Raw genomic sequence first — 23413 nt, 5'->3', positions numbered from 1 at the left:
TTCTCTTGGGGTTATATAACATGATGCCTGTGATAACTGTGGAACGATGCAGTTTGAAACATGAGGCTTTGGAGGCAAAAGAGAAAAAAAAATCGCTAAAATCACTGATGTCTGTAACCTAGAATATGAAGGCAGAGAAGCTTCAAAATTGATCTCATCCATCTCAGCACCGAAACAGAGCTCTGTCTGTCTGTCTGTCAGCCTGTGCTTGGCCGATCTTTTTGTGTGCTATTTCCCAGCTGTAGTCAGAATCACTGCTCAGAATTGTGATGGGATGGAGGCTGTGTTCTGACTGGCTTCATGAATTTTATTCTGAAAATACTATAAATTTGAGGGAGCGAGGTTATGAAGAGCGCTAGGAATAAAAGCTGCTGTGGAAAAGCGCTGGGGATGGCCGGCCTGCTGCCCTGCTTCGTGGGAGAAGACAAACTAGGGTATTTTAACTCAACGTTTAACAGCGTTTCCTGCGGGCCAGCTTTGTGGGATTGTGTGTCATGGTCTCTGACCCAAGGGTGGTCCAGACCTCTGACCCTTCCCTGACCCCTCCCCCCTCCCAGGCCCCCTCCCTGCGTCCCGACCCCTCTGTCCCTCTTCCAACCCAAGCCTTATTCCTCGGTCCCCAGTTCTTGCAGCCGCAGAGCTGAGCTGGCATCTCAACCAAAGAATCTTCCTGAAGGCAGACAGACAGGCAGGTCAGCTGTATTTGGAAGGTGACGAGGATTATCAAAAGGGGTGTTGCCTCAATCAAGTCTGAAACGACAAGGCCGACCATAACGTGTCTTGAAAATCAAGTTTTCTGCTGCTCAGAAGTGTTAAATTTGAGCAGAAATCTTGAGGAACATTAGGCAAAATCTTGTGCTTCTCTGGGACTTAGTTTCCTCATGTAGAATGAGGCAGTAGTGTGAATGACCACTGAGGTCCTTGCTAACGAGTTCTCCCTTTCCCTGGCTTCCTATCTTGGGAAGCTCAAAGAAGAGTCCAGGTCCCTGGATTCTAAGTGAGGGTGTGGCTGCTGACGCAGCCGGCTGGCAGATGTTTGGTCCTTCTGGTCCCCAGGAGTTCAAGTCTCCCACATGGGTTCTCTGCCCATCACCCTTCAAGCTAACTTCAAGGTGAGGGTGACATAGATACGTCTTCCTGGATTTTGCTGTAAGAACTTTATGTAGATGATCAAGTATCCAGTAAACCCATCGAGTATTTTGCATTGTTCCCCCCGGAATTTGGATCCAAATAGATATATCTAAAATTCGGGCACGTGGGTTTTGTGAATTACGCCTGACTGGTGACAAGACATTTCACACTCTGTCACTGCCAGAATCTCTGGGAAACTTCTCCATGACGTGACTGGTGTTTGGATTTTTAAAAGCACTTTAATAGATTTTCAAAGCATAATATAAGACCTATTGTAAAATATGAATGATTTGCTTGTTTTTATTAATTATCCTTATTTTAAAATCGGAATAAAATTTCTGTCTCAAAGAAAACAACTTTTGAAACACTAGTTTCTTCACATGTGAATTTGCTTTGCAAATTAGTTTTCAGTGAATTATTGATATTTTTGGAAACCTTTAAGTGAGAGGGATTTGGTTGATGAGATAAAGCTCTGACTTTGAGCCGTTTGTTCTCATTCTAAAACTTGCAATTTTATAGCTTTGTTTAGATTCCATATGATTCATTTACTCTTAGTGGGAAGAGAGAACAGGGCTTTTGGATGTTCATGTACAAATGGTACTTCCCACCTCATTTTCAAGAGACACACACAGACACAATCTCTAGAGAGTAGAAAGCTGGAAGCCCGCTTCCCTGCTGTACCCAGGAAAGCCTGAGGATCACTGCTTTAAAAGTCGTTCTGATGGATGAGTGAGGGGACTGCATTGGAGCCTGCGTCTCGCTTGGACTGCCACAAACTGATTAAAAACCATGAAACTGACAGCCTCATGGGGACCTAGCTCTGCCCTCCAGTGGGCAAGCACCAGCCTGGAGGCCCACACGGAATGTGCAGCCAACCATGTGAGAATGCTTCCCCGCCCTCCAGCAGGCCTGCATCCCTGCGAAAGGAACGGCCTCACAGCCAGCCAGGCCAGGGCCCAGGCCCGCTACCATCGCAGCCACAGTAGCCATCCCGGCCACAGCAGAAGGATGCATGCAGCCACAGAGGGGGCACCCCTAAAGCATGTAGCTCTGGAGATGAGAGGGGAAGGGGCTGCTGGGCTTCATAGGACATCTTCTGCATGAGGCCACGTCCCCAAGATTGGGAAATGTAACTGACCCACCTCACACATAGAGCAAACAAAATTGGGCAAAATGAGGAGACAGAGGAATATGTTCCAAATGAAGGAACAAGATAACCTCAGAAAAAGAACTAAACAAAGTGGAGATAAGCAATTTACCTGATAAAAAGTTCAAGGTGATAATTATAAACATGCTCACCAGACTTAGGAGAAGAATGAATGAACATGGTGAGAATTTCAACAATGAGCTAGAAAATATAAATAAGAATGAAACAGAATTTAAGAATACATAACTGAGATAAAAAATACACTAGGAGGAATCCAACAGTAGATTAGATGATATAGAGGAACAGGTCAGTGATCTGGAAGACAGAGTAGTGGAAATCAACCAAGCTGAATAGAGAAAAGGAAAAAGAATTTTAAAAATTAGGATAGGGCTTCCCTGGTGGTGCAGTGGTTGAGAGTCCGCCTGCCGATGCAGGGGACACGGGTTCGTGCCCCGGTCCAGGAGGATCCCACATACCGCGGAGCGGCTGGGCCCGTGAGCCATGGCCGCTGAGCCTGCGCGTCCAGAGCCTGTGCTCCGCAACGGGAGAGGCCACAACAGTGAGAGGCCCGCGTACTGCAAAAAACAAACAAACAAACAAACAAACAAAATTAGGATAGTTTAAGAGATCTCTGGAACAACATCAAGTGTACTAACATTTTAATTATAGGGGTCCCAGAAGGAGAAGAGAGAGAGAAAGGGGCAGATAACTTATTTGGACAAAAAGATAGCTGAAAACTTTCCTAACCTGGGGGAAGGAAACAGATATCCAAGTCCAGGAATCACAGAGAGTCCCAAAAGAGGTGAACCCAATGAGGTCCACACCAAGACACCTTATAATTAAAATGGCAATTATTAAAGAGAGAATCTTAAAAGCAGCAAAAGCAACTAGTTACATGCAAGGGAATAAGACAATCAGCTGTATCTTTAGAAGAAACTTTGATGGCCAATAGGGAGTAGCAGTACATATGCAAAGTGATGAAAGGAAAAAACCTCCAACCAGGAATACTCTACCTGGCAAGGTTATCATTCAGATTTGAAAAGATGGAGTTTTAAAGGTAGGCAAAAGCTAAAGGAGTTCAGCACTACTAACTAGATTTACAAGATATGTTAAAGGGACTTCTTTAAACAGAAAAGAAAAGACCACAGCTAGAAATATGAAAATTATGGAAGGAAAAATCTCCCTGGTAAAAGCAAACATGGTAAATGTAGTAGGTCAGCCACTTATAAAGCTAGTAGGAAGGTTAAAAGACGAAAGTATAGAATCATCTGTATCCACCAAAGTAGTTAAGAAATACACAAACAAAATATGTGAAATAATTACACTAAATGTAAATGGACTACATGCTCCAATCAAAGGACAGAGAGGAGCCAAATGGGTAAAAAACAAGACCCATATATATGCTACCTACAAGAAATTCACTTCAGATCTAGAGACACATGAAGACTGAATGTGAGGGGACGGAAAAGGTATTTCATGTAAATGGAAATGAAAAGCAGGGATAGCAATGCTTACATCAGATGGAAGACTTTAAAACAAAGAAGTAACAAGAGACAAAGAAGAATATTATAGATATAGATAAAGGGATCAATCCAACAAGAATTGATGAATCCAACAACAATTGTAAATATATATGCACCCATTATAAGTACCTAAATATATGAAGCAGATATTAATAAACATGAAGGGAGAAAAATGAAAGTAATGTTAGTAGAAACTTTAATGCCCTATTTACATCCGTGGGCAGATCATCTAGACAGAAAATCAATAATGAAAAATGGCTTTAAATGACACATTAAAGCAGATAGAATTAATAGATATATGGAGAACATTTCATTCAATAACAGCAAAATACACATTTTTTTCAAGTGCACATGGAACATTCTCCAGGATAGATAACATGATAGCTACAAAACAAGTCTCAATAAATGTAATAAAATTGAAATCATATCAAGCGTCTTTTCTGACCACACACTATGAGACTAGAAATCAAGTACAGGAAAAAAATGCAAGAAACACAAACATGTGGAAACTAACCAACATGCTACTAAGCAACCAATGGGTCTTGAAGAAATCACAGAGGAAATCAAAAAATACCTGGAGACAAATGAAAATGGAAACATAAAGTACCAAAATCTATGGGACATAACAAAAGCAATTCTAAGAGGGAAGATTATAGGGATACAGGCCACCTCAGGAAACAAGAAAAATCCCACATAAACAATCTAACATTTCACCTAAAGGAACTAGAAAAAGAACAAACAAAACCAAAAGTTAGTTGAAGAAATCATAAAGATCAGGGTAGAAATAAATGAAAAAGAGACTAGGAAAAAAATATAGAGAAGATCAATGAAACTAAGAATGGTATTTTGAAAAGATAAAAAAATTGATAAAGCTTTAGCCAGACTCATCAAGAAAAAAAGAGGCGGCCCAAATAAATAAAATCATAACTGAAAAAGGAGACCTTACAATGAGCACCACAGAAATACAAAGGGTTATAAAACATTACTACAAAAAATTATATGCCAATAAAATGGACAACCTAGAAGAAACGGATAAATTCCTAAAAATGTACAATCTCTCAAGACTGAATCAGGAAGAAATAGAAAATATAGTGGACAAATTCCTACTAATAAACTTGAATCAGTAAGTTAAAAACTCCCAACAAGCAAAAGTCCATGACCAAACAGCTTCATAGGTGAATTCTACCAAAAATTTAAAGAGGAGTTAATACCTATTCTTCTCACACTATTCCAAAATTATGAAGAGGAAGGAATGCTTCCAAACTTATTCTGTGAGACCAGCATCATTCTGATACCAGACAAAGACACCACCGACACAAGAAAGAGAGGAAGGAAGGAAGGAAAGAAGGGAGGGAGGGAGAGAGGAAGGAAGGGGAAAGAAATTTACAGGCCGATATTACTGGTGGACATAGATGCAGAAATATCAACAAAATATCAGCAAACTGAATTCAACAATATATTAAAATGATCACACTCCATGATCAAATGGGATTTTTCCCAGTGATGCAAGGATGGTTCAATAGCCACAAATCAATCAATGTGATACACCACATTAACAAACTGAAGAATAAAAATCACATCATCTCAATAGATGCAGAAAAAGCTTTTGACAAAATTCAACATTCACTTATGATAAAAACTCTCAACAAAGTTGGTAATGAGGGAGTGTACCTCAATATAATAAAGGCCACATACAACAAAAGCACAGCAATAATACTCAATGGTGAAAAGCTTAAAGCATTTCCTCTAAGATCAGGAGTAAGACAAGAATGGCCATACTCATCAACATAGTATTGGAAGTCCTAGCCACAGCAGTTAGACAAGAAAAAGAAATAAAGGGAATCCAAACTGGAAAGGGAGAAGTAAAACTGTCACTGTTTGCAGATGACATGATACTATATATAGAAAATCCTAAAGATGCCATCAAAAATGAAATCTTGCCTTTGTGACAACATGTATGGATATAGAGGTTATAAGTCTGAGTGAAATAAGTTAGAGATAGTCATACCATATGACCTCACTTATATGTGGAATCTAAACAAAACAGAACGAAATGAAAACATCCTAATAGATACAAGGAACATACAGGTAGTTGCCAGAAGGGAGGAGGGGGGAGGTGGGCAAAACAGGTGAAGGGGATTAAGAGGTTCTCTAGTTATAGAATGAATAAGCCATGGGGATATAATATACAGCATAAGGACTATTGTCAGTAATATTGTAATTACTTGGAGGACAGATGATTATTAGGTTTATCGTGCTGATCATTTCACAAGTTATGCAGATATCAAATCGTTTTGTAGTATGCCTGAAACTAACATAATACTATCCATCAACTATAGTTCAATAAAAAAAGAAAATATTTCTTAAACAAAAAGATAAATAAAATCATACATATTCCTTTAAAAAAAAGAAAAGAAATGTGAACTTAAAGAGCCCACGCATAGCATTTCCACAGCTGTCTTGCTCTGAGGGGTTGAACATACATTCAGCAGAAGCCCCTCGGGGTCTGTCCTGTTTGTACTTCTGTGAAGCCACAGCCTAGCCTCCACCAGAAGCTTATTTGCATATCAGGCATCGGAACTGGAATGTTTCATGTCGTTTGTGGAGCTTGACTCCGTGTCTGTCTTTCTTTTGCCACACTGAACACCACAGATGTGAATTTTGCTCTGAGATGAGAAAACCTGGTCCTGAAGTTTTCTTGTACGCACAGTGGTAGTGGCAGAAGTCATGATTATCCCTCTTGCGTGGGGACATAATTTTTAAAATTCTAATGATTCCTACTGAAGCAAGAACTAAGATACTCACCCACAGGATAGAAAGACCGCCTCAGAGGCAGCCCTGGCCCTGGCTGTGGCGTGCAGTTGGCTTCAGCAGTTGGTCAGTGGCCACCCCACCCTGGGACTGTCTACACTGGCCTGTGCCTCAGACTTTAATTCCAGCACCCCAGGCATCTGGCCACTGGCTAGTTCTCAGTGCCTGAAAGCAAGGCAGTGCACACAAATTTTTTTTTTTTTTTTTTTTTTTTTTTGCGGTACGCGGGCCCCTCACTGTTGTGGCCTCTCCCGTCACGGAGCACAGGCTCCGGACGCGCAGGCTCAGCGGCCATGGCTCACGGGCCCAGCCGCTCCGCGGCATGTGGGATCTTCCCGGACCGGGGCACGAACCCGTGCCCCCTGCGTCGGCAGGCGGACTCTCAACCACTGCGCCACCAGGGAAGCCCCACACAAAGTTTTTAGTTTTAGTTTTTAGGGAGCTGCTTTCAAGTGAAAGAGTCACTTTGGCTGCTTCCAGTGAGGTGTCAATAAGGACCATTGCTCAAAAGAACCAAGCTTAATCTTCTGCCTCACGTGGAGGTGTAGATTTGATACAATTCGGAACTTAAGGCTGAGATACTTATTTTGAGTTTTCAGCATTTGCATGCACCGTATTCTTAGCTCTGGGGGCGTGGCAGGCAGGGCACTGTGCTCCCTACGTGAAGGACGTACCATTTCCAGTTGAGTCCCCGGCACACTGCAGGGACTTTATTCTGGTAAAAATCCAGCCGGGTGTGCTACAGTTCAGCTCTGGCCCTAACCACCCAGAGGTAGCCCAGACCCCACAAGTTAGAGGGTGTGGTCCCCTTCCTTCAGACACCAGCTCCGCTTCGGGTGTCCCCGGGCCATCTGCACTTCTGATGAACGGGCTATAAATTTGATGTTTTCCTCTCAGGTTTGATCATTTAATAGAGGGACTCACAGAACTCAGGATAGCCTTCAACTTGTTATTTTAAAAGATACAAATTAGCATCAGCTGGTGAAGCAACACACAGGGTGAGGTCTGGGAGAGAAGGAAGAGCTTCTGTGCCTTTTCCTCGTGGAATCAGGATGCATCACCCTCCCAGCACATTCGTGTGTTCAGAACCCAGGAAGCTCCACCAGATTCTCGTGTTCAGAGTTTTTATGGGGGTTTCGTCCCGTAGGCGTGATTGAGCCACGTGCTTGGATTCAGTCCCTCCCCAGAGATTGGGATGGTGCAGGCCTCCAACCCTTTAACCACGCAGCTGGTCCTTCGGGTACCCAGCCCCATCCTGAAGCCATGGAGGGTCCACCTCGAGCCACCTCATTAGCATAGCAGAGTCACCCCTGTCACTCAGGAAGTTTTAAGGGTTTTACAAGCTCCTTGCCAAGAACCTGGCACGAAAACCACACACAGTTTTTTATTACCAGGCTCAGTAAAGGATCACTTTGATGTCATAAAGAAGAGTGCCCCCATCTCCACATTACTAGCACTCTCACCCTCAAAAGCAAAGGGTGAGTTAAGGGGTGTCCTGGGGTCACTTTGTCATGGCTGATGAGACATGACTATACAGCGATAAAACTATTTCTCACGTGCAGCTTACAGAACGGAGCAAGGGTCTTGGTGTCCTGTGGTTGGCGTGTTGCAGCCCTGGGGATGGAGTGGCTCCCACGAGGGGTGGGGGGGAGGGGGGAGGGATGCACTCCCACGGGGAGACCGGGGGTGGCCTCAGAGTGCGTCCTGGGAACAGCCCCGGAAGGGGGCGGGGCCCAACAGGAAGGAGTGGGGGGAGGGGTGACCACAGTCCCTGGAGAAGAGGTGGAGAGTCGTGAATTCGGCTGTCAGGCGTCTCGTGTCTCGGATGTGGACAAGCTGGTGAGAGGGGAGAGTGCCGGACGGCTGGGAGACTGTTCCCTGGAAGGGGGGACATGGGAGGACAAAGGCCCGACAGCAAGGGGAGTGAAAGTTCAGCAGGGTCGTCCGAGCAACGTCAGGTTTCCAACAGAGCAGAGAGGGTGGGCAGTTTGATCCGTGAGAGGCCGGAGGGGTGCCATTTTTGAGGCAAAAGAGGTACGTGTTGAAGGTCCCAAAGGAGAGGAAACAAGGAGGACTCGGGACTTTAGATGGACGCGTTCACCTGGGCAGATCCTCCCCTTCCTCCACCTGAGGGGCCAAGTTGGATGAGGAAACAAGACCCAGGAAGGTGAAGGACTGTGCGCTGGGGGCCGGACGTCTGCAGGGTCCACGGAGCAGAGGTGACAAGACACTGAGTTCCCCGGAGGCTGCTGGGCAGAGGGCCATCAGGGGTGCAGGGCCCGCTCCACCCAGCGCGCGCCCAGCAGAGGGAACGGGGCGACAGTGCATGACCGGCTCCCCACGAGGCACAAGATGAGGTGCAGGTGGATGCTTTGGGTTTACATCTAAGGGGCGCCTTCCACGCGGGCCAGGGCGGGGCAGCGGGGTGGGAGTGGAGGACCGCGAGCCCATGGCTCTAAAGAGAGGGAGCTGGGGTCGGGCTGTGAGGCCCGACTGGGGGGGGGGGGCGGTGGAGACCTCTGCCCTCATCTCTGTGGCCTTGGGGAGTCTGGAATGTTCTGAGTAGGGCCTGGACCGTGGCAGAGGGGGGCCTGGAGGCCGCTGGGATCCAGGGGCAGGATGCTGAGGCCGAGGTGAGGGAGCGGAAGGCCAAGGCAGCTCTTATGGGACAGCTGTCGGGGACTTAGAAATTGTAACGAGCCATTTCAGATTCTGCTCACAAGTCAGCAGAAATTTAGGTCTTTTTAACACTTGAGTGGTATGGGGACAGCGGATATAGTCCCTTTAAGTTGGGGTCGATTTAATTGGTGTGATCTGTTGTGTTACCTTTGAGTTGTAACTTAGGAGCAGAAGATATGGTCATCTTGGGTAATTAGAATATTCTGTTGACCAGAAGAGTAGTTGTTTTGAAATAGAAAACTGCATATTAGGGGGGAAAAAGGTCACATCCCTGGACTAAAGTTTGTGGGTGTGCTGTCCTGCAGGCCTGCAGATGCAGGGGAGACCCAGCCCTGCCCGGGCTTCCTCGGGCCACACTGCTCCCCACTGCCCCCCACCTCCCAGGTCCCTCTTTCAGCGGAGGCTTTGCCGGCACCCAGATGAAGATGGCCCCCTAGCCAGTCATTCACTCCTGGAAACTTCTGCTCTTCTGCCCCACAGTGCTTTCCGCACCGGGGGTACCTCTGTAACTGTGCCTCTTGTCCACAGCCTCTGCAGGGGCAGAAGCCTCCGTGTCCCGGCCTCTGCTCCGTCCTCAGTTTGGGGTCCTGTGTGCCCTGCCCCAGCCTGCAGTGGGCGAGGAACTGCCCTGCACCAGGGTCTCTGCCCCACCGCCAGCTTAGCAGGCAGACCCTTTATTTTAAAAAGTGATTATAAGTGATGACTGTTCCCCTGATGAGGGCCGAGGAATGACAGGAGGGCCACTGAAGCTCTCTCGGGGGGCTTGGTGGAGGGAATCGTCGTGCAGGGCCTTCTTTCTCTTGGCACTTGTTGACAAGGACATTAGCCCGGGTTAATTTACTTGGTATAGATGATGCAATAATAAACGTTGGCCCAGCCCAGATCAGGTGATGATCAAAGCCAAATGAGCTTAGCCAAAACTGACAAAGTTCGACCTTGCTCTGTGAATAGAAGCACGAAATATATAAGCAAGAAAATGGGGAGAGTGACCTTCTTGTCACTTGGGAGCCATTTGTAATTTGTGTGCGGTTTTTAGCGCGTCACTCAATGTTCTCAGTAGAGTGACTTGGTGGGTCCACGTGGTACCTTTCAGTGCAGGATCTGGAGACCGAGGCGGGACGCTGCCCCTAGGTCAGTGCAGTGTGGCTCTCCCTGCAGCGCCTGGTCCTGACAGCAGGCAGAACCACAGGAATGGTGGCGGAGGTTACGGCAGCGGGAAGCCTGGCGCCCTTTTCTTATCCATCCCCAGAGCGAGATGCGTATCCTGGAGACTTGCAGGCACTCGCTGACTGCGGCGGCTTGTTCAGCGCTGTCCACAGGCAGCATGACCGTGCCGGGTAGAGGTGGGCGTGCGGGGTAAGGGGCATCTGTGTGCCCGTAATCAGGGTCCTTTCCTGGGGTAGCTGCGGACGGGGCAGCCGTACTGGGGCTGGACGAGGGTGAGGGGTTGCAGGGGGGAGGGATGCCGGCGCCCCATCTCACTTCAAACAGAGCACATTGTAACTTCCTTCAAAATCTCAGCGGAATAAGACCTAGTTCCTGTAGGACTTTTGAAAACCACAAGGTTTCCCTGATGGCAGCGTAGTCGGCGGACTCGGTAATTACTGTTTACTGAGGCTTCACCCGGCGGCAGGCGTCCTCAGGCGCTCTCGGTGCTTTGCTTATCGAACCCTCACTCCACGCGGCTCGCGTCATTATCCTTGTTTCAATATAAGGAAATGGAGGCCCAGACAGGCCGAGTAACTTTTCCGAGGCCGCTCAGTGATTAAACGGTAGAACCGGGGTTCAGACTCAGGTCCGGAGATGGCCCTGCCACCCGGCTTTGAATCCCATCCCACCCACTTACAGCCAAGGGACTGGACCCTCGATCTGAGCAGCTGTCCTCTGCCTCCTCAGGTCAGAGTCCGTGGGGTTCTCCACAGAATGAGACAGCACACACGGAGCACAGGCTACAACACTGTAGACACCCGCCGACCGGGATGTCTGGTGGCCAGGAAGCAGGATGCGCTTAGCGCCGTGGGTGTGGGACCGCTCCGCTCATGGTGGGGTCGCATCTGTGCGGGCGGGGCGCTGACTCTGACTCCGGAGCCCCCCTTGGGCACAGCAGGCTGTACTTCTTGGTTTCCTCACCTGTGGATTAGGGATCAGACCGGCTGCCCTGAGGGCTGTGGTGAGGCAGAAAGGAGAAGAGATACCTGCGAAGTTCCTGCTGTTCCGTGAAGGTTTGAATCTGCACTCGCGCAGTCTGTTTCAGATCCGCCTGGAAGGTTAATACTGAAGACCATGCGGACTCCTTGCTCAGGGCTCTTCGTGAGCTTTTCTCCCCTGGCTGGTGGACCTGCCTTCGTTTTCATTCCGCAAATTGGCTCAGCGTGCAGGACGGCATGTGGAGATAAACACTGGCCCTAACTTTAGAGAAAATATCCCCCAGAGAGAGAAAAACAAGCCTAGAAAGATCATTTAAGAATTTAGGGGCTTCCCTGGTGGCGCTGTGGTTGAGAGTTCGCCTGCCGATGCAGGGGACACGGGTTCGTGCCCCGGTCCGGGAGGATCCCACATGCCATGGAGTGGCTGGGCCCGTGAGCCATGGCCGCTGAGCCTGCGCATCTGGAGCCTGTGCTCCACAACGGGAGAGACCACAACGGTGAGAGGCCCGCGTACCGCAAAAAAAAAAAAAAAAAAAAAAAGAATTTAGAAACAGATATGTACTCATTTTTGTAATTCCCCAGCTGAAAAACTAAACAAACAAAAAGCAGTTGAGCTTTCAAAAGAAAATGCCATTTGTAGCATGTATGATAGATTTGCAAGGTGTTGGGTGTGGCCTCTGTCCGTGTCGTCCCCCCCCCCCCCCCCCCCCCCCCCCCCGAAGAGGGAGCGTTGTTCTCTGCGATGGCTCCAGGGGAAGGTTTACAAGATGATTCTCACGTTTTCTAATCAGGTCACAGCGGGGGCGCGGGAATGTCCTTTCTACCACTGTGACCTTCCTGAGAGCATCCGTAGATGTGATTTTCACATGGAATCTGTTAAAGAGGCAGTCTGTTGGTGGAAATGATGAGAATTAAGGACTGTTGCTCTGCCCTGCTAACCTGGGGCTGCTTCTGAGACTGGCTTCAGAGGGTAAAGTCAGCTAGGTTCTCCCTCCACCCCAGACCCTCTGCCCTCAGCCCACCTTATCTCAAATCCACCGAGCTTCGCCCTAAGCTGGTACCACCCTGCAGCCCGGAATACAGATCGTCTCTGTCTTCTCACGTTTGCCTGGCTAGCTTCTTGTCACCCCTCAAGACCCGTTCGTGGCGCCAGCATCACTTTCTCTGGGAAGTTTTTCCTGATTTTCCCTCCAGCGTAGAGGTGCATCCCGCGTGCTCCCCCAGCCCTGCACTTAGGCGCTCCTCCTCAGGGTGGCGCTCGCGTGGGACTCCTGCTGCACCGCCCCCTCCGCCAGAGGAGGGGGCACGGGTCTCCCCCTGCCTCTCCAGGCCTGGCATCGTCCCTGACGTTGTAGCTGGAATAATGTCTGCTGAATTCATGTTTACTCGTCTTCCTTTTCTAGTTTAAGGATTATCAGAATTCCAAGTTTTACAAGCTTCCTGTTCCTCTGAGACCACATTGCCCTTATCTCTTGTGATTTTTTTTTTTAAGGGGAGGATAATTAGCTATATTCCAGACAGCTCCCTAAACAGGGTCTCCTTCAGTGGTTCTCAGCCTGGCTACACCTCAGAATGACCCAGGGAGCTTTGAAAAAATACCGAAACCTGGGCTCCATTGCTGATCCATTAAACCATCACCACTGGATGTAGGCCTGGTGTTGGGGAGTGTGTATATTTATTTTAAGTCTTGAGGGGATTATAAAGTGCAGCCAGAGACCAGAACGGCTGGTGTAGGTGGTCAGAAGCTGCATGTTCCCTCCTCTGGTTCATTCTAGTCCATTCTGTAGGCTGGATCCCTTCCATGCTAATCTCGGATGGCCTCCGCCTGCAGCAGCTTGAAGCAGGGTTTCGGTTCCCGGCCAGAGATTGAGGTCAGGCCGCGGCAGTGAGAGCACCGAATCCCAGCCACTAGACCAGTGGCCAGGGACAAGGCCCTGGCCCTACGGCTTTGCAGAAGAGAATTCCCACAAAGATGGAAACTAGTGAAACAGGTAAAGTGTTTATTAGGAGGAAAAAGAATACAGTACGTGTGGGTAGACACACGGGCGGACTCAGAGAGAGAGTCACACCCTCATGGCAGTTTGAATCACTTTTGTGGGGCATTTCTTCTGGGTTTCCTTTGGCCAATCATCTTGCTTTGCCTGGTTCTGAATCTGTATTTGGTTTCTCTCAGGGTCCTCCCATGTGTGCATGAGTATCTTTTAGCCAAGACGGATTCTAGCGAAGAGGCCTATGGGTAGGTTGACATCATTTACTGTGGGGTGGCACCGCCTCCCTTTTGACCTTCGAGGAGCCTTTCTGCACGTGTGTAGCTGGGCAGATCTCCTGACTTCAAGAATGAGGAATGTGTGGTCTTTTATCTCTTACCTGGGCAGGGCCCAGCCTCTCCTATTACCCTCCTGTTATCTTCATCGTGGAGTATCGGTCCACAGGGGACAAACTCCAGCTTCTCAGCCTGGGGCCCATCTATCTCCTGCCTCAGTGCCACCCCTTGAGTCGGTCTGGGGGTTTGAGCTAGGATAGCACCATGCTATGAAAGGTTTGAGAATGCTTAATAAAATGATTTCCATAGAAGACACTTCCGTTGGTCAAGCAAGTTTAGACGTGAGCACAGAGTAGTTTTTAAAATCATAACAACTGAGAAGCATCACTAACAATATAAAGACTGCCTGTATTTACTGGGAATGCAAGTTTAATCTATTTTTTTTTTTTTTTTTTTTTTTTGCCATACGCGGGCCTCTCACTGTTGTGGCCTCTCCCGTTGCGGAGCACAGGCTCTGGACGCGCAGGCTCAGCGGCCATGGCTCACAGGCCCAGCGGCTCTGCGGCATGTGGGATCTTCCCGGACCGGGGCACGAACCCGTGTCCCCTGCATCGGCAGGCGGACTTTCAACCACTGCGCCACCAGGGAAGCCCCTAATCTATTTTTTAATTGTGGTAAAATATACATAAAACTTACCCTTTTAACCACGTTTAAGTATACAGAGGCATCAAGTACATGCACACTGTTGTGACGTGTTCACCACTGTCTATCTCTAGAACTTCTTCTCACAAACCAAAACTCTGTACCCATTTGTCGACTGAAAAAAAAAGCACACCCTGAAAGTTGAGAGTTATATTTTATTTGAGGACATGACTGAGGACCATAGCCCAGGAATTGGCCTCTCAGATGGCTCTGAGGGACTGTCCCAAAGAGGTAAGGGAGGAGCCAGGAGATATAGGCATTTTTGCTGGAAAACAAAAAAGTAGTCGAACATCAAAAGATTACTGCTAATCACAAAAAACACAATGCAAGTTAATGGATTTTGTGCTTTTCTATGTATGGGAAGATGCAAGAGTCTGGGCTCCCTGAAATTATTCCCTTTAATATTTATGCATCTTAACTATCTAGGGCCAGTATCCCGTCTTTCTCCATCCTGAATTTCGTCAGGGTATGTGTCAGGGCAACCGTAGTGGCTGATGGCTTCATGGCTGCAACATTTGTTGTTTACTGATTTGGCAGGTGACGTTTTTTTTTTTTTTTTTGTCCACACACTAAACAGTAACTTCCCACTCACTCCTCCAAGTCCCTGGTAAGCACTGTTCTACCTTCTTATCACTGTGAATTGGACAATTCTGTTCCTCATATAAGTGGACTTATACAATGTTTGTCCTTTGTTGAGCCGATAGAACTACCTTCCCCTCTACAGAGCCTTCGATGTTAGTATGCCTCAGTTCTTTGCCACCAACCTACTAGGAAATCATTCGTGCATATTTTTAGTATTCAGTTAATTAAACCCCCTGAATTTATCTTTTATTCTGTGGATCAAGGTTTCCATCCTTGTTCAGCATCCTGATTGTTTCCTCGGAAGATTTAGTTTTCTATGATGGTTTATTGTTTCCAGAGTAGAGATTTAAATGAATTGCTTATAGATTAAATAAAGAACACTTCTTAGAAATAAAGAATTTTTCCCCCCACAAAAACAATGGCTGCTAAAAGGCTTTTGAGAAGCCTTTGGATGGTAATAAAGACAAAACAAAACAAAACAACAGTTTACCCTGAAGCAATCATACAGCTTCAGGCAGTATTCTGGAGCAGATTAACAGACCTATTTAACGGCCAGGCCATGCTTTTTCATTCCTATTCTGTGCTAGAGGAAAATCACCCTAAAGTATAATTGGAAGTAAGTGTGGAAAGCTGTAGTTCTGTCTGCCCCTTAGGAAGCAGGAGATTAGGAAGGAATCATTATCATGGTCATTAAAGAGCACAGCCTGACATGTAAGCATTCACTCTTAGAACCATGAAAATCTGTAGCTGAACATTTGCATGAAACAGTGGCAATTTAGAAATGATAGTAAATAGATAAAGGACACATTCCTATCAGACAGCCCTTTTTTTTGCTTTCTGTATCTGATTTAAGTCTAGTGAAAATGATTCTTGAAGCACTACTGTTAACATATCTGTTTTTTTCAGTTGAATTGTTAGCAGATGCTAAGACTGGAAGGAATAAGATTATGAAAAAATGTACTTAAGTATCATTTTCCATTTTTTAATAGAGATATGATTGACATATGACATTATATTATTGTCAGGTGTACAACATAATGATTTGTATTTATATATATTACAAAATGACCACCAGAATGAGTCTAGTTAACTTCCATCACCACACATAGCTACAAATTTATTTTCTTCTTGTGATGAGAACTTTTAAGATTAAGGTGGTACTCTCTTAGCAACTTTCAAATATATAATAGAGTATTATTAACTATAGTCATCATGCTGTACATTACCTCATCAGGGCTTATTTTGTAACTGGAAGTTTATACTTTTTTTTTTTTTTTGGTACGTGGGCCTCTCACTGTCGTGGCCTCTCCCGTTGCGGAGCACAGGCTCCGGACGCGCAGGCTTAGTGGCCATGGATCATGGGCCCAGCTGCATGTGGGATCTTCCTGGACCGGGGCACGAACCCGTGTCCCCTGCATCGGCAGGCGGACTCTCAACCACTGCACCACCAGGGAAGCCTGGAAGTTTATACCTTTTGACCACCTTTACCCATTTAGCCACCCTCCATCCCCAACTTCTGAACCACAAATGTGTTCTCTGTTTCTATGCGTTTGATTTTGGGTTTTTTGTTTCTTGGGTTTTTTTTAGAATTCACATATATAAGAATCCTGAGATTATATAGTATTTGTCTTTCCCAGACTTGTTACACTAAGCGTAATGCCCTCAATGTCCATCCATGTTGTCACAAAGAGCAAGTTTCCTTCTTTGTAGGGGTTGAATGATATTCCATCATGTGTATATACATACACCACATCTTACATCTTAACTGTTGTACATAGTGCTGCTGTGAACATTGGGCTGCATGAATCTTTGTGAATTAATGTTCGCATTTTATCGTGATAAACACCCAGAAGCGGAATTGCTAGATCATATGTTAGTTCTATTTTTAAATTTTTGAGGAACCTTCATACCATTTTCCATACTGGCTGCACCAATGTACATTCCCAGCAGCAGTGCACAAGGGTTCCCTTTTCTCCACATTCTCATCAATACTTGTTATTTCTTGTCTTTTTGATAATAGACATTGTAACAGGTGTGAGGTGGTATCTCATTGTGGTTTCAATTTGCATTTCCCTGATGATTAGTGATATTGAACACCTATTCATGTACCTGTTGGCCATCTGTATGTATTCTTGGGAAAAATATCTATTCAGATCCTCTGCTCGTTTTAAAAATCAGATTGCTTTTTGCTTTCAGTTCTTTATATATTTTGGATATTAACCCTTTATAGGATATATGATTTGCCTTTTCATTTTGCTGATGGTTTCTTTTGCTGTGCAGAAGTTTATTAGTTTGATGTAGTCCCACTTGTTTATTTTTTCTTTTGTTGCCTTTGCTTTTGGTGTCAGATCTAAAATATCATTGCCAAGACTGATGTCAAGGAGCTTACCACCTATGTTTATGATCACTAGGAGTTTTATGGTTTCAGGCCTTATGTTCGAATCTTTAATCAATTTTGAGTTAATTTTTGTGTATGATGTAAGAGAATGTCCAGTTTCATTCTTTTGCCTGTGGCTGTCCATTTTGCTGGCACAATTTATTGAAGAGACTGTCCTCTTCTCATTGTATATTCTTGGCTCCTTTGTCGTAAATTAATTGACCATATATGTGTGGATTTATTTCGGCGCTCTCTGATCTTTTTCATTGATCTGTGTGTCTGTTTTTATGCCAATACCATACTGTTTTGATTACTATATCTTTGTAATATAGTTTGAAATCAGGGAGTGTAATGCCTCCTGCTTTGTTCTTCTTTCTCAAGATTGTTTTGGCAGTTTAGGGTCATGTGGTTTTATACAAATTTTAGGATTGTTGTTCTGTTTCTGAGAAAAATGACTTCGTAATTTTGATAGGGATTGTATTGACTCTATGGATTGCTTTGGGTAGAATGGAAATTTTAACAACGTTAACTCTTCTAATTCATAAGCATGAAATATCTTTCCATTTGTGTTGTTTTCAGTTTCTTTCATCAATGTCTTATAGTTTTCAGGGTATATTTTACCTTCTTGGTTAAGTTTCTTTTTTTTTTTTTAATTGATGTATAGCCGACTTACAATGTTGTGTTAGTTTCGGGTGTACAGCAAAGTGATTATTATACATACATATATATCTATTATATTTTTTTAGATTCTTTTCCTTTATAGGCTATTAAAAAATATTGAGTATAGTTCCCTGTGCTATACAGTAGGTCCTTGTTGGTTGTCTATTTTATATATAGTAGTGTGTCTATGTTAATCCCAAACTCCTAATTTATCCCTCCCCACCCCCCACTTTCTTTGTTAAGTTTCTTCCTCGGTATTTTATTCTCTTTGATGCAATTGTAAATGGGATTGTTTTCTTAATTTCTACTTCTGATAGTTTGTCATTAGTATATAGAAATGCAACAGATTTCTGTGGATTGATTTTGCATCCTGCAATTTATTGAATTTTTTTATTCTAACAATTTTTTGGTGGTGTCTTTAGGGTTTTCTATCTGTAATACCATGTCATCTGCAAATAGTGACAGTTTTACTTCTTCCTTTACAATTTGCATGCCTTTTATTTCTTTTTCTTGCCTGATTGCTCTGGCTAGGACTTCCAATGCTATATTGAATAAAAGTGGCAGCCTTGTCTTGTTCCTGATCTTAGAGGAAAACTTTCAACTTTTCACCATTGAGTATGATATTAGTTGTGGGCTTGTCATATATAGCCTTTATTATGTTGATGTACATTCTGTCTATATATACTTTGTTGAGACTTTTTATCATAAATGGATGTTGAATTTTGTTAAAAAGCCTTTTCGGCATCTACTGTGATGATCACATGATTTTTGTCTTTCATTTTGTTAATTTGGTGGATCACACTGATTGATTTTCAGATACTGAACCATCCTTGCATCCTCAGAATAAATCCCACTAGATCATGGTGTATAATTCATTTAATGTATTGTTGAATTCAATTTGCTAATATTTTGTTGAGGATTTTTGCATCTATGTTCATGAGGGATATTGGCCTATAATTTTCATTTCTTATGGTATCCTTGTCTGGTTATGGTATCAGGGTAATATTGGCCTCAGAAAATAAGTTTGGAAGTGGTCCCTCTTCTATTGTTTTTGGAAGAGCTTGAGAAGGATTGGTATTAATTCTTTGGAAATGTTTTCTAGAAGTCACCAGTGAAACTCTCTGGTCCTGGACTTTTGTTTGTTGGGAGGTGTTTGATTACTGATTCAATCTTCTACTAGAAATTGGTCTGTTCATGTTTTCTATTTCTTCATGATTCAGTTGTAGTAGATTGTATGTTTTTAGGAATTTATCCATTTCTTCTAGGTTGTCCAATTTGTTGGTGTATATATTCACAGTAGTCTCTTATGATCCTTTGTATTTCTGTGTTATCAGTTGTAATATCTCCTCTTTCATTTCTGATTTTATTTGAGTCCTTTCTCTTTTTTTCCTTGGTGAGTCTAGCTATAAAGGTTTGTCAATTATGTTTATCTTTTCAAAAAACCAGGTCTTCGTTTCATTTTTTTTAAGTCTCTGCTTCATTGATTTTTGCTTTGATCTTTGTTATTTCCTTCCATCTACTAATTTTTGGCTTTATCTGTACTTTTTCTATTCTCTTGAAGTATAAAGTTAGATTGTTTGAGATCTTTTTAATTTCTTGGTGTAGGTAATTATATCTATGAACTTCCCTCTTAGGACTACTTCTGCTATATCTCATAAATTTTGGTATGTTGTATTTCCATTTTCATTTGTCTCAAGGTATTTTTTGATTCCTCAGCAGTTGTTCATTTTTAACCTTCATGCCCTATGTAACTGTAGCTTCTTCTTCCATGCTTATCCACATCAAAGGATTATAATGGGACTGGGGGTTTGTAAAAAGAAAGGCAGTGCCCTCATTGGTATTGGCAGAGTAAGGATCTTTGAAGAGCCTGTTCTATATAAAAGCAATGAGAATACTGCAAGAATTGTCAAAATCAACTTTTTCAGGACCATGGAAACTAACCCAAGGTGTACATCAATCTGGAGAGTGTTTATTCAAGAAAAATGGCTATTACCTTTGTAAAACAGTGAGCATTGCATTGTTGCAACTTTCCCTATTCCCACCCATTCTTCCCAGTTCCATGGTAGCCTTGACAATGAAGAGCCCCACAGTCATGGCGACAATCAACAGCTACCGACCCTAGCATTCACTGGGAGGAAAGAAAAAGGTTGGAACTCATTCATAGCTCTGCTCTAAGAAAATTACCATTATTTGACATAACAGTTCTCTAGAAAATTCCTTTCACAAAGCTTGTCTTTTTCTGACCTCACTCAGAGCTCACCCAGGGCAAACAGCCTTTTCTCTGGGGACATTTTTTCAAAGTCAAAAAACAAACACAAAAATCCCAAAAAACAAAACCAAAAAACCAAAATAAACAAAAAACAGAAATAAAAAAAATATTGTTTACCATCACAGCTCCATGAGGCAGTGATTATAGTTGTGGCAAACATTAAGCTGAGCAAAATATTTAAAAGAAAAAGTTGGGGGGATATTTTATTCCATAAGCGGCTTTGAAAAGCTCTGACATATTATTGGAATTCTAGAAGGCCATGTGTATGCTTAGGTCTGTGTGCATGTCCAGAGTTGTGCATGTGCTTAAGAAAAATGTTTCAAGGCCCTGAGTTCTCTCCAGCTGATCAAGCCTCTGTGCAAGTAGGAAGTGGTGAAGGTTAAGGCAGAGTTGTAAACTGCCTGGCTGAGTGTTGAACACAGGCCCAACAGGCACACAGAGCCCCTTGGCCAAGACTGAGAGCCTCTTTGGTTCCAGGAATTTAAAGAAACATATGTCCAATATTTAACTGACCTGTAAGCTGACTGAGCAGAGATTTCAGTGGCTACACACAGCAAATAACACAGACTTTACAGAGTTAGTTCAAGAAAGTCACAAACAGTAACAGTAACAACAAGCAACAACAACACAGAGCAACACCTGTAGTAGAGGGGTGAGAATATCTGATGTCCAGAGTTGCCACATTCTATTATGTAAAATGTTCAATTTTCAACAAGAAGTTACAAGACATGCCAAGAAACAAGCATGGCCAATACACAAGTAATAGAAAGTGTCTCTGAGAAAGTCCAGACATTGGACTTACTAGACAAAGACTTTAAAGCAGCTGTTTTAGATATATCCAATCAACCAAAGGAAACCATGTCTAAATAACTAAAGGAAAATATGAGAATGCTGTCTCATCAAATAGGGGGTATAATGAAGTAAAAATTAAATTAATTAAATTTAAAAAATTAAAAAGAACACCAAGTAGAAATGCCAGAGTTGAAAAGTTCAATAACAGAGATGAAAAATTCTCTAGGAGGGTCAGAGAAGATTTGAGCAGACCAAAGAATCAGTGTATTCTAAAGATAGGTCAGTTGGGATGATTGAAGAAGAGAAAAGAATGAAGAAAAATGAACACAGCCTCAGAGACCTATGGGTCAAGGGTACAAATATATGCATGCTACAAGTCTGAGAGAAAGAGAAGGAAAGGACTAGAAAGAACATGTGAAGAAAAAATGGTCTTCCCAAATTTGTATGAAAAGCATTAATGTACACATCCAAGAACCTTAATGGACTCTAAGTAAGATAAACTCAAAGAGTACATCATACATCATAATCAAACTATCGAAAGACAATGCTGAAGAGAATCCTGACAGCAGCAAAAGTGAAGTGACCTATCATGTGTAAAGGATCTTCAATAAAGATTAACAGCTGATTTCTCATGGGAACCATGGAAGCCAGAAGGCAGTGGTTTGACATATTCAAAATACTGGAGGGAGAATTCTATATCTAGCAAAATTATCCCTCAAAATTGAAGGAGAAATTAAGATATTCCCAACATACAAATGCCATGAAAATTCACTGCTAGCAAAGATGACCTACAAGAAATACTAAAGGGAGTCTTTTAGGCCAAAATGAAAGGACATTAGACAGTAACTCTAATCCACATGAACAAATAAAAGAACCAGTAAAAGTTACTCTATCTATAAATTCAAAAGACAGTATAATTTTTACCTGTAACTTTTTTTTCTTTCTCTGATTTAAAAGGAAACTGCATAAAATGATAATTAGAAATCTGGGTTGAGAGACACACAACGTTTATGGATGTAATTTGTATGACAACAGCACAAAGGAGGAGGGGTAGATATGGTAGATAGCAAAATTGTATACTAGGAAATACCTATTTAATGCAGCAGAAGATGGTAATGGAGAAATAGAGGAATGAAAATATATTAGACACATAAAAAACAAATCGTAAACTGGAAGATGTAAATCTTAATTTATCAGTAATTACATTACACGTGAATGGATTAACCAATCCAATCAAAAAGCAGATGGACAGATGTGTAGAAAAATATGATCCAGCTATATCCTATATACAAGGCAAACATTTTAGATTAAAAGACACAAGTAGGTTGAAAGCAAAGGAATGGAAGAAGACATTTAAACAGAAACCAAAAAGAAAAAAAAAAAACAGTTGGAGTGGCTATATGAATACCAGAAAAGATAGACTTTAAGACAAAAGTTGTTACCAAACACTAAAAAGGTTGTTTTATAATGATAAAAGTGTCAATAGGGACTTCCCTGGTGGTTCAGTGGTTAAGAATCTGCCTGCCAATGCAGGGGACACAGGTTTGACCCCTGGCCCAGGAAGATCCCACATCCCGCAGAGCAACTAAGCCTGTGCACCACAACTACTGAGCCTACACTCTAGAGCCTGAGACCCACAACTACTGAGCCCATGTGCCACAACTACTAAAGCCCCCATACGTAGAGCCCTTGCTCCACAATAAGAGAAGCCACCGCAATGAGAAGCCTGTGTGCCGCAACGAAGAGTAGCCCCCACTTGCCGCAACTAGACAAAGCCCACATGCAGCAACAAAGATCCAACACAGCCTTTAAAAAAAAAAAAGGGTCAATCTATCAAGAAGATAAAACAATTATAAATGTGCACACATTTTAAAACAGAGACCCAAAATACATAAAGCTAAAACAACAGAACTGAAGGGAGAAATAGACATTCAAAGATAATAGTTGTAAACATCAACATTCCACTTTCAGTAATAGAACAACTAGATAGAAGGTCAACTGGGATAGAAGACTTGAAAAGCACTATAAACTTACTAGACCTAAGACATCTATAGAACACTTCACCCAACAACAGCAGATTACACATTCTTTTCAAATGCACAATTGAACATTCTCTAGGAGAGACCATAAAATAAGTATTATGTTAAGCCATAAAACAAGTCTTAATAAATTTAAAATAATTGAAAGTGTTCAAAGTATGTTCTTGGGCCACACTGGAGTGAAGTCAGAAATCAATACCAGAAAGGAGTCTGTGGAATTCCCAAGTATGTGGAAATTAAACAGCGTACTCCTAAATACCAAGAAATCACAAGGGAAATTGGAAAATACTT

General features: G+C 43.4%; 1 protein-coding gene across 3 annotated transcripts in view; it reads left to right on the top strand.

Moving 5' to 3' along the window:
* B3GAT2 (beta-1,3-glucuronyltransferase 2) overlaps nucleotides 1–23413 on the top strand; it is a 90457-nt gene that overhangs the window by 42685 nt on the left and 24359 nt on the right. The gene's annotated exons all lie outside the window — the stretch shown is intronic.

Source organism: Stenella coeruleoalba (genome assembly GCF_951394435.1).
Source record: "Stenella coeruleoalba genome assembly, chromosome: 12".
Taxonomy (NCBI): Eukaryota; Metazoa; Chordata; class Mammalia; order Artiodactyla; family Delphinidae; genus Stenella; species Stenella coeruleoalba.
The sequence above is the reverse complement of the archived record's forward strand: the minus strand, read 5'-3'. Positions and strand labels throughout refer to the sequence as shown.